Source organism: Dipodomys spectabilis, unplaced genomic scaffold (genome assembly GCF_019054845.1).
Source record: "Dipodomys spectabilis isolate Male_0828 unplaced genomic scaffold, ASM1905484v1 ptg000361l, whole genome shotgun sequence".
Taxonomy (NCBI): domain Eukaryota; kingdom Metazoa; phylum Chordata; class Mammalia; order Rodentia; family Heteromyidae; genus Dipodomys; species Dipodomys spectabilis.
The window spans coordinates 2,743,214-2,758,915 of NW_024871038.1; the positions used below are offsets into that span (position 1 = coordinate 2,743,214).

The 15,702-nt window shown below is 35.5% G+C and overlaps 1 non-coding gene across 1 annotated transcript; it reads left to right on the top strand.

Annotated features, from left to right (window-relative positions):
* Positions 1-538: 538 nt before the first annotated feature.
* On the top strand, positions 539-643 carry LOC122095794. Its single transcript, XR_006145203.1, has one exon. It is a non-coding gene; the product is annotated as a U6 spliceosomal RNA (small nuclear RNA).
* Positions 644-15,702: the final 15,059 nt, after the last annotated feature.

Sequence of the window (15,702 nt, forward strand, 5' to 3'; positions counted from 1 at the left end):
CCACAGCGCCACTTCCGGCTTTTTTCTTTTTGCTTATGTGGTGCTGAGGAATCGAACCCAGGGCCTCATGCATGCAAGGCAAGCGCTCTACCACTGAGACCACTTTCCCAGGCCTCAGTAGTAATATTTCTATAAACTGAAATGGACATACTTAGTTGCATATGTCTGCTACTATAAATCTTAAATACTTTATAGAAAAGTTTTATGACCTGCCAAACAGTCCTAATTTTGGCATATGTAAGCAAATTCCCAAAATTAAATACTCTAAAACATTAAAACTTTTTAACAAACCTGAACACTTGCTGCAGTGTTCATTGTGACAGGTGCCTTGTATAGAATAATTGAATTCCTCCTCCTACACATCTCTTGAACAACAAATATCTGGAATTATTTTGTTTTTGACATGTGAATCTTGACTATTCTTAAATGTGTGCTTATGTAAGAAATACATTGTTCTAAAATTTCACAAGAATTCTTTTGAATTTACTTCTTTTGAAGTTTAAGAAAATCAGTTCCAGTTTACATATAAAAATGTACTGTGCACAATTCAGCAGCACATTAAAAAAATGGAACAATACAGAGAAGATTAGCATGGCCTCTGCACAAGGTCGACATGCAAATTCGTGAAGCTTTTCATATTTTTACAACATCAGACGCTGGAGAGGATGTGGCCACAAGGGGACCCTATGGCATTCTTGGTGGGAGTGTAAACTTGTTCTACCATTTTGGAAAGCAGTATGGAGGCTCCTCAAAAGACTCCATATAAAGCTCCTCTGTGACCCAGCAATCCCACTTTTGGGGATTTACAAACAAGACCATACTAAAACTACCAGCACAACTATGTTTACTGCAGCATTATTTACCATAGCTAAGATATGGAGCCCACCCCGTTGGCCCTCTGTAAATAAATGGATCATGAAAATGTGGTATATATACACAATGGAATTCTATGCCTCCATCAGAAAGAATGACATGGCCCAATTTGTTAGGAATTGGAACGACTTGGAAAAAAAATTAAGTGAAGTAAATCAAGTCCAAAGAAACATACGTCCCATGGTTTCCCTTATTTTCAATACCTAATATATGTCTGGGATAAGCAGAAAAGATCAAAAGCTATGTGCATATGACCAGATAAGATGCTATTAAGTGAAATGAACCCCAAGATAGCGACACAAGTGTTTTTATTTTCTTTCTTGCTCTTGTTTCTAACACACTTATAATGTGAGATGTGATTTAACTGTTTCTCTTTATGTTCCCCCCCCTCACGCTATACCCCTGTTTTCACTGTATTTGGAGTTGGTACACCTACATCCTGTGTATACGTTTCTCTAATTTGGTGAGAGGAAGGGAAATACAAAATGCTTAAATAGGGTTACAGGTTGACCCCTTGTAACAATGAGATGTACAAGACACTCTGTTAAAAAATGAACTTAACAATTTAGGCAGGGGAAGGGGGAGGGTAGTGTATTGTGGAGTTTGGAGGGAAGGGATGGTGGGGGAAAACAAAGGAGGAGGTAACAATGCTTGTTAGGAAATGTATTCATTATTTGCTCATGCAAATGTCCTCTGTACAGTATTTTTACAATAAAAAGTATAAAAATGTTCTTAGATGGAAGAGTTTATTTTCTCTATTTTACCCATATAATATCGTTAACAAAGAAATTGATGCAGAACACTGATATGAAGGTATTTTGAATAAATGTGCTGCTTGTGGAATTAAGTTATCTCAGAACAGCCACAAGGCACCACTGGGATGCAGAAGCTTGCTATGTTTTGAGGCTAAGAGCAGGGCTAGGTCTCATCCCTTTTACTACCAGCATTGATAACACACTCAGATTTACATTTACTTTGCCCTGATTGGCTTCCAACAGTTATCCACAGATCTCAGGCTCCTGAATAGATATCCAAAGTAGATAGGATTACAGGTGTGGCCAGCCAGCACAAGGCTTTCAGAATAAATTTAAAAGTAGAAGAAAATTTACTTCATCTTCTTTTGAAGCATTTTGGAGTGATTATATGTGAATTTATTTCGTTTTGGGATTCTTAAATGACATTATGTGAGGGTATTTAAAAGTTTTAGTACTTTTTTAAAAAAGGATACTGGAGCTGTGGGACAGAAGCCCCCTTTTAAAACCAAGAGTCCAGAGTCATTTTTGGAAAACAAGGTAAAATAGATAAAATAATTATTTTTTTTAAAAAAGCATAAAAACAGGTTTGCAAGTGTGGAGATTGCATCTGTCAGAGATAGTTACAAGACTAAGCCTTTTGTGTCTGTTTACAAAAATATCCCGTTAGTTAAAAAAAAAAAAACGTAATTTTGGTAAATTGTCCTGGGCTATTGTCTAAACAGTCTTAAAATCCAAGGGTCCAAAGCCTGCCAAACCTATGCAATGTATCCTTAACCAGTCTGTGTAGGAATTTGCAGCCCAGCATGAGGTGAGACACTCCCTTGGACCCACTGAGAGATTCTGCTGCTGCTGCTGCTGCACACCCTAATGGGTAAAGTTTAAAGACAGCCTGACAGTCACCTGGAGGAAATCTACATTGTCACATAGACCACCCCCACCATGGTAAAAGAAGACTGACCTCCTGCCTGGCTCCATCACCTGAGACTGCATGCCAGTGGAAAACTCAGATCTTGTGGGACCTTCATTTTGGTGAAATCCAAAAACCCTCTCTATTCCCACAGTGGATATTGGGGGCAAAGATATCACTGTCTTGCTTGCCTCAGGCACTTCAGTGCATAGTGACTGGAAATCCACTCTATAGTCACAGCCTTGTTTGGCTCTGGTTTGGTAATACTCTGAGTGTGTTATCAATGCTGGTAGTAAAAGGAATGAGACCCAGCCCTGCTGTTAGCCTCAAAACCTAGCAAGCTTCTGTATCCCAGTGGTGCCTTGTGGCTGTTCTGAGATAACTTAGTTCCACAAGCAACAGGAAAAAATGGTCAGTGTTAAACTCTAGCCACAAACAAGCTCAAGGAATTGTAAAAAAGAGAAGGGTAATAAAGAAAGCTTTAGAAACAACTGGGAAAAATTGGTATCCTCTGGATTAAAAAAAATGTACGGGCCTTTCGTACTGTTAATTTTGTTACTCATAATTGGATCTTGTAAAAAGAGATCAGGACAGTCCATTTTTGGTTCTGAGATCCCAATACCAAACCGTAAATATAAAAGACTGTGCCAATTAGGGGACTAAGATTGGTCCACGATGCTCTAGAAGAGGAGGGAATGAAGAGCTAAAGTGACTCCATTTTAAGATTAACCCCACCGACTTGTAGCTGTGCTGCCCTCAGAATAACCCTGAATGAGGAACAGTTCTCAAAAAAAAAAGCAGGTTACCATCAACCCTGCCCACCCTTAAGGAACAGAACAGTTGCCTAATTGTTCCATCATAAAAAGTTAAGTGGGATCAACCCACTGAACTTGTGAACTTGCTTGTGTGGAAACCCCCTAGACTTGTTTGTTTGATACCATAAAAGCTGTGCTACTTTTGTGCTAGGGGCCTCTTAGAGTCACCGGTTACAGAGTGCGTGGAGGACCAAGCTCAAGCTTTTAATAAACGTCTTTGCTGTTTGCATTGATTGTGATCTCTAGTGGTCTGTGAGAGGGCAACTGAAATCGGGTACTTCATTTCCACTGGAATTTCTTGAATGTCTTCACACTTTTTAAGGAATATTTTCTTATGTATAAAGTATGTAGCTAAAGGATTTTATTTATTTCCTGTTATCAATTTTTATATTTTTTATTTAACCTTTTCTACAATCTCGTTATTGCCTCTTGTTGCTAAAACCTCATGAGTTTCTCACTATTTGAAAGACCTATTTTGTTCTCTGGGTAAATTTCCATTTTATTTGATTTCTGAGCTGCCCAAATAATACTTTTTAAAGTTCATGACATATACTTCTGGCTGCTTTGTCATGTACACTTTTCCATTACAGTCACAGTCCTGTTTGAATTGTGGTAATAAAATGCTTGTGGCTGGATAAATGATGAAACAAAGAAGGATATTCAGCTCACATCATGGTGAATATATAGTCCAAACCACATGGTTCTATCAAGGTAGGTGGCAAAAATAGGGATCAGCCATGTTCACAAAAGGGAAATGGGCTGGGCACCAGTAGCTTATTCCTGTAAATCTAGCCCTGTGAGAAGCTGAAATCCATAAGATCACATATCAAGGCTAGCCTGCACAAATTTTTGCTTGCTTTTTAATCTTGTGCATCATTTTAGTAATTTAACAAATGTTCTGACAGGAAGGAGGCAAGAGGGAAATTAAAATTTAATGGACTGCATTCTAAGGTATGGTTCCATTAACAAGTTTCTTTTGTTGTTGTTTGTATTGCTTTTTAATTATTTTTAATAGTTGTACAAAGGAGTTCCATTTAACAAAGCAGTTTATGAATACAATAAATTTTTGATCAGTGTCACAGCTTTGAACATTCTCACTCATCCCTTCACTACTCACTCCTTCCCGTACTCTTCTTAATTTATGAGGATATATAGTGGAAACTTGACTGTCTTCTCCCCCTCTTCTCCTCTTCATTAGTAGAACCTCTTCTTCTCACTTCCCTTCCCCACCCACTTGAGTATCACTTCCTGGCATTTATTTTGTTGAAATTTAAATTAGCCTTTCAAAGGAACTATATTTTTTGAGATCTCTCATGAATCTACCATACATGTAGAATTTTTATATGTATTTCTGATTTATGAAAACAAAATTATCATTTGTACTATCTTCTATCATAGACAAAGAAAAAAGTTACTGTTTTGTATGGTAATGTCCTTGCAACATTGTTTTTCTTTTCTTTTTTGGGTACAATTTTTATTGTAAAAATGCTGTACAGAAGGATTACAGTTACATAAGCAAAGTAAGTACATTTCTTATTGATCATTGTTGCCTCCTCCTTTGTTTTCCCCCATCATCCCTTTCATCCCACCTGCATAACTTATACTGAACCCCTCCAGGCTGAAGTTGTAAAATTCGTTTTCAACATAGTGTTTTGTACATCTCATTGTTACAAGAGGTCAACCTGTATCCTTATTTAACCATTAGGGACACAAATATCTTTTTTACTTTCTAATATATTGTAATGTACCATGTGATTTTTTGTTGTTGCTTTGTATGTTCCTTCCCCATGTTATACTTCCTATTTTCACTCTATTTGATGTCAGTGTCCTGCATCTTGTATATATGCTTCTCTAATTCAGGGAGGGGAAGAGAAAATACAACATTTTTTATCTTTTGTAATTTTTCATGTGCTTGTTTAAGTTTGTATTTTTAAGGTTTTTAAAATTTTAATTGTAAAAGTGATGTACAGAGGAGTTACAGTTACATGAGTAAGGTAATGGGTGCATTCATTGTTTTTTTTACTTTTTTATTGTAAAGTTACTATAGAGAGGGATTACAGTTACATGAATAAGGTAATGAGTACACTTCATATTGATCATTGTTGTCCTCTCCTTTGTTTTCCCCTGCTATCCCTTCTCGCCCCACCTCCCCAACTCCTCCCTCCCCCAATACCAAAGTTGTAAAGTTTGTTTTCAACATAGTGTCTTGTACATCCCATTGTTACAATAGGTCAACCTGTCTCCTTGTTTCAGCATTTTGTTATTTCCCTTCCCCTTCCCAAATTAGAAAGATGTATTTACAAGAAACAGGGCACTGGAATCAAATACGAGTTATATCATGGGGGAAGAACATACAAAAGAAACAAAAAAATCACATAATACATTGTAAGTACATTAAAAACAACCGCAACAAAGATGAAAACCTCTTGTGTCTCAATTATGGCAACTCTTTTGTTTAACTATTTAAAGATAAAAATATTTTTTAAAAGTCAGAATCATAGCCAGGTGTCAGTGGCTCACGTATGTAATCCTAGCTGAGATCTGAAGATCACTGTTCAATGCCAGCCTTGGCAGGAACATCCATGAGACTCTTATCTCCAATTAATCACCAGAAAATCAGAAGTGGTGCTGTGACTCAAGTGGTAGAGTCCTTGCCTTGAGCTAAGAGCTCAGGGACAACACCCAGGTCCAGTGTTCAAACCCTATGAACAACAACATCAGCAATGACAACAAAGAAGAATCATGATACTTGCAAATAATAGGAACTTAAACATGTATAACCTGTCACACAATAATGAAAACTTTGCATTATACTGTTCAATATTTTTACACACACACACACACACACACACACACACACACACATGGTTCTACGTGTAACCCAAAAGCTAATCAAATACCTTAAACATTAATTATTGTTGAGGTACATTTTATCTCAGATATCCTTTATACAAAAACAGCTGTGCCTTTCAAATTCTAATGAAAATATTTTTGAGGAATAAATACTACAAAAGGCTTTCATATATTCCTGATTATTAATGTCCTTATTAAACTACTTAAATGTGACAAGTTAAAACTTTTTATAATATTTCCTTCATTTTTTATTTACCATAGAAATATACTTTAAAATAATGATTTTTAAAGTACAGTATTTAATGTTCTCTCTTTAATTGTGATAAGAACACAACATAAAATCTATTCTCAGCATTTTTTTTCAATGTGCAGTATCATATTGTACATTAGAAGCAAAATATTAGACCACTGGTTTCTGGAACTTTTTATCTTATGTAACTTAAACTTTATTCTCCTTTCTCAACTTTGTTTGACTTGTGTCTAAAAATATCTGTATGTAACTTAACCTTTTCTTGCTTTAATTATTACTTACTTGCTATATGGGAGGAAGTAGAGAAGTTTGGAGCCATTCCTGTGTTTTTTAAACTTCTGTCTGTAACTTGATCTTTGAGAAGATAGAATGACAAAGTATTTAAAGAGAGTGCATTTTTATGAAAACATTCTTCGGAATTTTAAAACTTTCTTCCCCTAGTTTTGAGTTTTATGTTTTCTTTTTGCTATTACTGGGGTTTGAACTTAGCGCTATATATTCATTTGGTTTGCTTATTTGACTGATACTTCATCCCCTGATCTATACCTCCAGCATAGATTTTGTTGGTTGTTTTGGAGATGGACAACTGAAAGATGTGTCATCAGGGTCTCAAATAGCAATCCTCTCAGTTGTAGCATCTAAGAAGGGATTATGATATGAACTACAAGTGACTCTCCAAATTTTCGATTTTGTGCTCAGGTAAATTTAATAATGTCCAGTTTCAAAGCATATGTTTATTTAAATAGATGCTGTTTTTGAATTGACAGATGAAATTATATTCCATAAAATATTCTATTGGGAATGTCTGTTTCATATTAATTGTATTAACTCTGTCTACTTTTAACATTTCTGACATTTTATTTCCTTGGGAAAAAGTTGATTAAAAAGTAACTTGAAATTAACAGCATTCTTAACCTGGTCCCAAAGCCTTAATCAGACTGTGTATGTCCTTGACTATACTATGGGCACCAATGTTGACAGAACCTTTTTTTCTGAAACAGAAGGTAGGTATATATGATCCGTCTTCAACATTTTCTTGATGCCCTTCCCCCCAGTCCCATCAAGCACAATATTTGAAGCAAAAGAATCCTTGCTCTGGGATTATCCCCTGGGCCAACTGGATAAAATGAGCAACAAAGGCAAAGCTGATTGGTGACACTGTTGAGGTTTGGAAAGAAGGCAATCTTGGATGATAAAATTTGACAAATGCAAGAGACTAGTCTAGGAAGAAGACTTCAAAGGAACATTATCCCACTTCTCAGGTAACTCTCAGGCCAAGGCCACGTCCACTGATACAATTATGTCATCTGCTGGATTAATAAATGATTGCATTGAAGATAGGTGTTAATTTATAAACCTGGTCTTCAACCAGAGTGCCAAGAACAAGGAAATCTCTATCTCTTCAACAATTTTTGCTGGGAAGGTTGGATATCCATTTGATAAAAAAATAAAATTTGATCCTATCACCTATCATAAACACAAGTCAACTCAAAATAAAAACTAACCAAACACAAAACCTGTAAACTCTTAGAGAAAAGCCACATGGAGGAAAAGCTCATTATCATCAATGCTGACAGTGATTTCTTTTGTATGACACTTAAAGCAGAGACAAAAGCAAAATAGTCAGATGGGACTAAGTGGAACTAATGTAACTTCTGCACATCTAAGGCAGCAATCAACATGAAAAATATGACTTACGCAATGATAAAAATATGTATAATTATTTAACACATAATATACATTCATGTCCAATACACATAAACAACTCCTACAACCCAATAGCAAAAAGAATGAAATAATTTGATTAAAAATTACAGATAATACATTTGAACATAATTTCTTACAAGGAGACATTCAAATGCACATTACATATGCAAAACTATTCCTACCATCACTAATCATCATATTAACAAGAATGGGGTTGGGTTTGCAAAATTAAATTTGCAAAAGGAAATTCAATCAAGTGCATGAAAGCATAATATTGGGAAATGTTAGGATGTTACATTAGAAAAGCAGTATAAGAATCATAAAACATGATAAAGCATTTGTAAAAAAACTATAAAGTACATGCATAGACAATAAACATACATGAATTTTCTAGGAAAATGGTCGCTTTCTTCTTTCTTCTTAAAAATAGTGTTCAATATATTGAATCTATGTCAGGTGTAATAAAAACTGAAACACTGAATTTTAAAGAGTAAGAATTTTAAGTGGATAAGTATTAATGAGAGACAAATTAACCAAGAAAATTAACTAGGAAATTAAAAACAACGCACACAGATCCTTGTGGTGTCAACGTGAAAATTCTGTACCATTCTGTGTACTTCCTAGAAATGTCATAGTTGGCCCATATTTTGTAGGTAATCACTAGATTTTTTTTTTATTAATTCTGTTTAGTACCAAGAAATCATCCTTATTGTCCAAGAGGTCCAGGACCTAGACTGAAGTAAAGTCTTAGTATACATCACTTGTTTTAATAAATAAGCAAAACAATGAGCAATTTTCCTCAATAATTTGAGATTAATAATCTATATTCAAGTCATTGTGAGGGGAAGGGCTTTAGTCAAGAGACTTTAGACTTTCTTTAAGGCTTCTTTGTTGAAGAATCTTAAGAAAAATAGTTGAACATAGATGCCATTAAGAAACACCTGAAGCAGACACCCTGAAAACATTACAGAATGGAATAGGAGAAACTCTAGACCTCCTTGGCACAAGCCAAAGAATTTTCTTAGTAAAGACCCAGAAACACAAGTCAATGAAAAATCGAACAATGAGATTGTATTAAATTGCAGAGTTTTTGTATGGCAAAGGACATAGTTAGCAAGATCAGTAGAAAGCCAATGGACTAGGAGAAGATCTTCACTTTCCATACAACAGACAAGGGTCTAATATCTAAAATATACTTGGAACTCAAAAATTTAAATCCCCTCAAAACAAATCCTCAACGAAACAACCACCACAGTAATAAGTGGGCAAATACTTAAAGAGAGACTTAGCTGAAGAAGAAATAAGAATAGACAATAGACACATGAAAAAATGCTAAATTTCTCTGGCCATAGAAGAAATGCAAATCCAAACATTTGGATGAGATTCCACCTCATCCCAGTTAAAATGACTATAATCAAAAATCTCCTAACAACAGATGCTGGAGGGGATGTGGCTAAAAGGGAGCCCTACTGCATTGTTGGTGGGAGTGTAAAGTTGTTCAACCAAGTTGGAAAGTAGTATGGAGTTTCCTCAAAAGACTACACATAGAGCTCCCTTATGATCAGCAATCCCACTCTTGGGCATTTACTCAAATGATCACAAACAAGGCCATACTAAATCTACCATCACAACTATATTTATCACAACATTATTAACCATAGCTAAGATATGGAACCAACACAGATGCCCCTCAGTAGATGAATGGATCAAGAAAATGTGGTATATATATATATATATATATATATATATATATATATATATATATATATATATATATATATATATACATACAATGGAATTATATGCTTCCATCAGAAAGAATGACACTGGAAAAAAAAAGACTTAGAAAAAAAGCATAGTAAGTGAAATTAGCCAGGCCCAAAGAAATATAGAATCCCTTAACATTATTCTCGATGCTCTTTAGAAAGCAAATATATTTCTGTTCCTGAATAAAACAGAGAATTAAAGATTTAGATAAATTACACTGAATGCTGCCAGTGGTGTCTCCTCCAGTGAATGTAAAAATACATTTAGCATGAAAACTAGGACCAGATGTTACCTTAACAATCATCTTTCAAGTGTATCCAGTGAGCTGCCCTGCTCCCCAATGCTCTTTTGACTTCTCATAATGAAGATGGTTTTCTTATGGCTATGAAAGCATAGAAAAGGTGTGACTGGCAGTGGTGATTTAAGACATAATCATGTTATGAACTTCCTTTGTGAAATTGGATAGCAATTCACCAACATACAAAGAAGCTGGAGAATCCTGCAGTAGTAGATTTCTTCTCTTCACCCTGTCGCACAGAGATAGGGGAATTTTCTTGCCATGTATTAGGCAAGAGGAAAACAAGGGACATAAAGAGTGCTTGTGATTCCATTCTACTCCATTTAAAATAAGCAACGAGGCAGAGAATTCTAGGGGGAACACAAGCTCTGGTGACAGGATTTCATCTATAGTTGAAGTGTTAAGGAACCACTCCACTGGGAAGAGTGTCATTCTACAGGACAGACCTGAGGGTCTAATGGATGACTTCATCCTGTCAAGTCAGCCCAGACAAATGGAATTAAAGTGTTTTCACTGATGGAATCCAAATAGTGCAGGTTCACAAGATAGCACCCTTCCAGGACTCAAGCATCAACCAACACAGATAAAAGAAAGAGCTTTGAACCAATCGAATACTACATAGGTGAAGGATTCTGTGTGGACACAATTAATATGGATTTGCTTTCTGAATCAAATTTGCCTCCCTTATATAGTAAACAAAAATATGCTGTCAATTTTAAAATAAGGGGAAAAACTTTTTTAATGAACCACATTTGCGACATAATCAGGCTAAAATGTGAGTTATAATAGGAGTTTGACTTCAGAAATATCCATGATTTAATGTCTCATCCAAGAATTTAACATAAAATTATGTTGAATTCGATGTGTGCTTCCTTGTTGCTCTTTGAATCTTCTCCGCCTTCTCATTTAGAATCTGCTGATATCAACTTCTTTGCAATCTTCCAGATATTTTCTTCAGACTAAAATATATTTCCTACCCTCTGGTTCAAGTGTCCATTTCTTGTAAGTGGTCACCCTAGATTACTCTAGAAATCTAGAGTTACTTCTCTTCAGGAAACCTGTGGATGGGACATCCTTCCAGAACCAGAAATGTCCTGCTGCCTATCACCCACGTCCTTCATGACTAAAACCAATAACAATGGTTTCCTCCCATCACCTCAAAATTAATTGTGTGATGATGAGTGAATGAATGAAGTGCAGATTGAAAATAATTCTTATTCCAAGTCCTTTCAAAAGTGTTCATTCGGGGCTGGGAAGGGGACTCAGTGGTAGGTTGCTTGACTTGCATGCCTGAGGCCTTGGTTTCGATTCATCAGCACTACATAAGCAAAAAGAAAAAAGCCGGAAGTGGCGCTGTGGCTCAAATGGTACAGTGATAGCCTTGAGCTGAAGAGCTGAGGGACAGCGCCCAGACCCAGAGTTCAGCCCCCACTACTGGACCGAAAAAAGAAGTGTTCATTCAAAGTAAGAGGGAATGTATACATTTTTCTTTAAAACAAAAATTACAGCCATTGTTTTTTTCAGCACCTCATGAATACAGCACTGAAGGAATCTGCTGAGGTTAAGTCAATAATTTTGGTGTCACACACACCTGGTGTCCCAGTGACCAGGCTATGTGTTAAAAAAAATCTACTTTGTGTGTCAGCAATTAAAGTTGAAAACTGCAGAAGGGACTGTAATTCAGGGGAAGAATTTAGATTTCCTAAAATAGCGAAATTTCACATGCAGAAAACAAAAACAGATTTTAAAAACTCCCCAAGAGCAGCAAGAATAGGATATGTGATAGGGGAGGAGAGAAGGATTTTACTAAAATTCTGTCCAGAAGTGACTACATAATGTCACAAAATGAACAAGTCTTCACACATCAATACATTCAGAAGTCTGTACCCCCATCTATGATGTGGCTCAGGACTTACATTGCTTTGCCATTACTATTGCACTGAAAGTGCATTTCTTTTACTGCCTTTTAGGTATGCAGGAGAACAACTTAACTTCCTTATTACTTCCACCCTAGCTGGAGGAGCATTTAGAAGAAACATTGAGAAGCTATTCATTGATCTACTTAGTTTTGAATTTACTGTGTGGTTTTGTTGGCAAAAGTGAACATACTTTTATACAAAAATGTATGAACCCCTAGGAAAATGAAAACCACCTTTTTGCCCCCTATCAGCACTCTGACCACTAGCTGTCATGTCCCCACAGGACGGCTAGTGTTATTTAAAAGACTCAAATATTTAGATAATACAATTTTCTCTACTTTAATATTATCCAGTGGCTTTCTGAGGAGCATTATGTTCTATTTTTCTTCCTTGTTAACTCTTCTTCCTTTAATGGCAAGCCCTTTTTGGCCACATACCTCCAGAGCAAGGCTTTTGCGAAGACAGAGATTTTTTTTTTGCCTTTGCTGTTATCTTCAATTTGGATTTTCTCTCCAACATAGGTTGGCTTATCTCCCTTCATTTCCCAACTTAACTAGCACTTCTTCTGGGAGTCCATTTCTTGAACATTTTTTCTGAATATGTAACCATCCATTTTAGTCTCATGTAGGATTGTCCAATTTAATTTCTATCATTAAAAGTTTTTTTCCTCAAATTATTTGCTGAGTTCACTTAAGGCTTCCATTCTTAAGTAACTGAAATTCTATGAATAAAACCATGCACATAATAACTATTTTTAAAAACGAGTTAATAAGCCCCTAAATATACCCTAGAATTTGCAAATATTTTGTTATTTACTTCAGGTAGTTCTGTTCTAGATTTCCCATGGAACAAAAAAATCTACGATCTACCAAGAGCCAAACTGGCATCAACTCTCATCTTTCTTCTTTACCACTAATGGTCCAATCACTCAGATATAAGGCGGAAGGATTCAGGCAGCTGTTTTAAGAAGGTGATTAAGGCCACATTAACATCAACAATATGATGGCTTAAGAGGCAACATTTAATATTTGTAGAAACGATTACGTATAATGGTAACACTCTTAGTCAAAAACACCAGAAATTTTGTGAGAGGAATGAGAACACCACAATAAAAATGTAGACTGAAACAGAAAACAGCATGAAAGTTGAACATTCGTGTTGCCAGATTTCTCTTTATTGACTCATCTTTGATAAAAGTGTAAACAATGCTTTCGTTTGTACCAATTTCTTATAGGTCTCTTAAGTAAATTTCACTCTAGTACCACTAAAACTAACATTTACTTCATGAATACAGAATGTGTTCATTGTGTCCGTACTAAGTAATTATTATGTAATTTAACATTTTCAACAGCTTGTCAAGCTGCAAAGTAGATCCTCATGGAAGATTGTAGCCTCAGAGAACCTGAAATCTCCCAGTTGCTGTCTGGTAAAGCCAGTATTTAATCCCTGGTTAATTTGTCGCCTGATCCCATGGTTAACTAATTTAATTGTTTTATTTACTCTCAAGCTGAAAAATAAATTATGATATGTAAATGGAAAATTGGGCTGTTATCATGTAGAATTAAGTGATAATTCCACTTGTACCTTATATTATTTTCAACCTAAAAATACAATAAAAATTTTCACATTTTGAGCATCTATTAGCCCATAGTACATTATTAATTATATTGTATGTAATCTATTGGCTCATTATGCATGGGCATTCATTTTGATATGTCCATATGTGCATAGAGTGTACCTTGTTTAGCTTTCTCCTTTCCATTTTTTTTTCCTTCATCCATTCTCCCAGCTTTACAAACAAACCTCAATAAGCTTTATTGTTTCATTTTCATACCTGTAGGAAAAGAATATCTACCATATTTATTTAAAATAAATTTCAGACTTACTATGTTGCTATATCCTTGTCTGATTTCTTGGTTGACTGAAACTTTGTTAATGCCTAAACCATTTAGCTTGCATTAGTTTTCAATATAGCTTCTACTTTATGGAGGTATGAGTGGTAAAGATTTCAGAAAAGCATGTAATTTGCACCAAGTGAGCTATCTACTGATTTTTCAAGGTTATAAGAATAATATGTAAATTGGAGAACAAAATTGGTCTTAACATGTACTTGTCTACAGAAAAGCATGAACAGAAAAGCATAGAAGATCAAGTGATTGGAGTCATTCCTTCTAAAGTTATAGATTTAAGTAAGAGACTCAAGAATAATATGTACACAATTTTTAATTACAGGTTAGTGTAGGAATATTTTTAATCAAAATGATCTGATAGAAAAATGAAAATATCTCCAATGTTTGTATAAAAACAGTTTTATAAATTTTGCTGGTTAAATTGATCCATATTCGCATCTTGACAAAGATATAATCACCAAGCAGGGCACTGGTGACTCACACCTGCAGCTATTCATGAGGCTGATATCTGAGGATCTCATTTCAAAGACAGTGGGGTGGAAAAGTCTGTGAGACTCTATTCTCCAATAAACAACTCAGTAAAAGCCAGAAATGGAACTGTGCCTCACGTGCTAGCTTTGAGCACAAAGATGCGCTGTGACAGCACCCAGCCCCTGAGTTCAACCCCAGGGTCAGGAAGATAGATAGATAGATAGATAGATAGATAGATAGATAGATAGATAGATAGATACATCACCATTGAGTGATTTATCCTCCTGTTAATATTATTGTGATCTTGCTTCATTCTGACATCATGGTGTACTAAAATACCAGATTTCTTTCTGTATGGATGTGATAAGATTGCTTTGCTTGAGCCTGGGGTACATCTCAATGGTATGGTGCTTGCTTAGCATGTCTGAGGCCCTGGATTTGAGCACTAGCTTTACAAAAAAAAACAGAGAAAAAAAGAAACAGCAAGGGTGGTCAGGCAGTGTAGCTCAAGTGATGGAATGCTTGCTTAGCAAATGGAAGACCCTGAGTTTATAACCCACTTCTGCCAAAGTGAAACAAATCAATGATGACAAAAATCCTCTAAATAATTTTGTGATGAACATATTTGACAATGTGAGCAAATTTCTTAACACTGTTTGCGGCCTATAGTAATACAAAACATTTTTCCTTAAGTCACCTTCATTCTGAATCTAATATATAAAAAGCTAAATTCAATTTTCTCTAAGATGTAAAAGTAAATAATTCTATAATTTTAAGATAACCAATGAGGAAGACAAACTAGCCAGAAGAAATATTATGGAGTTACTCCACTCTAAAAAATGAATATTTTGGGAAGGGAAAAAACAAATCATTTAAATAAGGATACAGGTAGACCCATTGCAACAATGAGATGTACAAATCGTTATGTTGAAAAACGAATTTACAACTTTGGGGGGGGATAGGGTGTGTGGAGGTGGGGGGAGTATGGGAAGGGATGGGAAAGGGAAACGATACTCTCATACACACATGTAATGTATCCCAATTAAACCCACTCTCTCCATTTCTTTAACTCACAACCCCTCCAAACAGCCTCTATCCATAACCAAAAGGAAAACTTTAAAAAATGATCTCACTACAGGAATCTGGCTTGCCTATAAAAAAAAAAAGTGAACCCTAA